Source organism: Atractosteus spatula, chromosome 11 (assembly GCF_055471065.1).
Source record: "Atractosteus spatula isolate fAtrSpa1 chromosome 11, fAtrSpa1.hap1, whole genome shotgun sequence".
NCBI lineage: Eukaryota > Metazoa > Chordata > Actinopteri > Semionotiformes > Lepisosteidae > Atractosteus > Atractosteus spatula.
This window is the reverse complement of record NC_142716.1, coordinates 36,269,986-36,272,163: the sequence shown is the minus strand read 5'-3', so window position 1 is coordinate 36,272,163 and position 2,178 is coordinate 36,269,986. Positions and strand designations below refer to the sequence as shown.

The 2,178-nt window shown below is 37.9% G+C and overlaps 1 protein-coding gene across 2 annotated transcripts in view; it reads left to right on the top strand.

The window, feature by feature from the left end:
* The first annotated feature begins 1,148 nt into the window (after positions 1–1,148).
* The window catches only part of LOC148823955 (protein Tob1), a 4,640-nt gene continuing 3,610 nt past the window's right edge, over positions 1,149–2,178 (top strand). The window contains exon 1 of one of the 2 annotated variants that reach the window (XM_088926615.1): positions 1,149–1,319. The gene's annotated coding sequence lies outside the window, so the exon portion shown is untranslated. Of the gene's footprint in view, positions 1,320–2,032 lie in introns of those variants that run through there. The other variant, XM_088926614.1, reaches the window with a different exon arrangement.

The window sequence follows — 2,178 nt, the reverse complement described above, 5'->3', positions numbered from 1 at the left end:
CTATGAAGTCTCATTGGGCAGTTTTGGAATAAAGCTGTACTTGTATTTTTAGAAACTAAAAGACAAGACCACATTTTGGCAACACATGGAAGCTCATCTATTGTTCCAGCTGCCCAGGATACTAGACTTAACAATTGTAATTTTTTGATAATTTTGTACGTTTTATTTTTTACCTCAGGAAAGAAATGTATTGCTCATTAAAATGTACAATACTACACAGACTTATAAAAGGTCACTTATTTTTATATGGTTACAAATGTATTAAAAGCCTTTATTTGAATTTATATTCAGAATCACTTAGTTTAATAAAGATTGCTTATAATTTTTTTTTAAAGTCAAATAATTATGTTCACTGATTGTGCCTTATTGTGCTTAGTTAATTCGCTTGTACTGTTCAAAGAAACTGAGGAAAAATCTCATTGATGGTTATAGTTTAGTAAACAATATTTATGGTATTTATCAAAATAAACAAATTACTGTATCCTGACAACACTTTCGTGACTGTGTGTAGTTACTGTACTACTTTATGATAGTGAAACAGGCGCATAGAGCACACACTACTGTAGCGTGTCACTGTACAGATGCCTCGTCACTGCTAGGGAAATGCATTATTTAGGTAATGGAAAACTGCGGTATCACAGTCCAGGTATATTCGCCGGATTAAACATTGATAGCTTTTCGTTTTGCTTGGGTGCACCACAGAAAGTTTGGATAAATAATTATGTTAATGTTCTTTGTTTGTTTGTTTTAAAAGGTTACTTCGAGACTATTTTTTCTTACTGCAAAACAATAATCTTTAAAGTCACTAATCATAACTGAATAACCTTCAATTTCTTGTCAATAATGAATGGTTTGGGCCTTGAGGCCCAGAAGAACGCTACCTCAGGGTTGGAAACTTTAGAAGGTGTTTTTCAAGCAAAGTATGTTACCGTGCTTGTTTTTTTTTTCTTATCGCCAAGCATATGACAAGTTGTCCCTTTAAATTCAAAGATGGGCGTTTACGTGGTCCCCATTCATCTATGTATGACGTATAAATGGCATCAGCACCTTGGATACCAGAGAGCCAGTTACGGATGGTTACTACCCAATTTTTATCCAATCAGCGGTGGCCCCGGACTTCTTCTGCAGGAGCAGCCTGACGAAGCACTACTCCACTACAAACTCCTTTTAGTGTATCGCTCCGCGGAGGGCCTTTGCTCACACTCTCCAAGTTGATTAAAACCAAATAAAGCTACGATTTTTTTTTTATTTGGCAGTTTCAGTTCTTACAAATTATCTTGAGTGTGATCTAGCCTTGGATATTTTTTGTGTAAGGAAAGGTAGGTGTTTATTTTATTTATATTGTCGGAAAACAGATTAAATATGGGAAAGTCACTGTTTTCTTACGGCTCATCTTTTCTCAATCCTCTTTACTAAATGGCTTTAGATCACAGCAACCGAACTTAAATTAAATGTACCTGTTAAATTATGCAACCTGAATTACCAGTGTAAACACTGCAGTACTGTCGTATATCTAGTTCGCTTCTTAAAATCTGATAAATACACAGGCTAACCTTAAATTTAAAAACAGGAGAAAGCACAATATGCTTCATGCTAGTGTTATACCTTGCTAATTTGTGGGAAAAGGGGAGTTGCACGTCTAAATTGTATTAACGTAACTAGGATGAACAATCTGATAATTTCAGGAGTATTTAAATCCCTAAATATACGGGTTTAAAGCTCATTTGATTGTCAGGCACTGCGGACTGTCGTTCCTGTCCTTCCATTCGGACAACCAATGGCTGGCTTGAAGGGCGGTGCTGGGGGGGGGGAAGCTTTATGACGCAAAAGCTATCGCGTTTCTAGGAATTCGAGAATCTCGATTGACTGTGGTTCTTAACCAACGAGAAAAGAGGACTGCTCAAGAGAGTAGGCGGGACAAAGGGAAAGTGACCAATGGTGGTCGTCAGAGTGAAGCTCTGCGTGTTTTGACCTCTGAGAACCGCATCACCGCCTACCGCGTGCCTTTCGGAGGGAAGCTATAAAAGGGGGACAGCTGACAGCTGATGGGACAGAGTTGTAAAAACTCCCAGGCGGTGGGGAGTCAGGTAGCCTGCAGAGAGAAAACGGCAAGAGCTAAAAATAATAATCTACAAACATTCATACGGACTGGAATACCCTTTTTTAAACTTAACTATA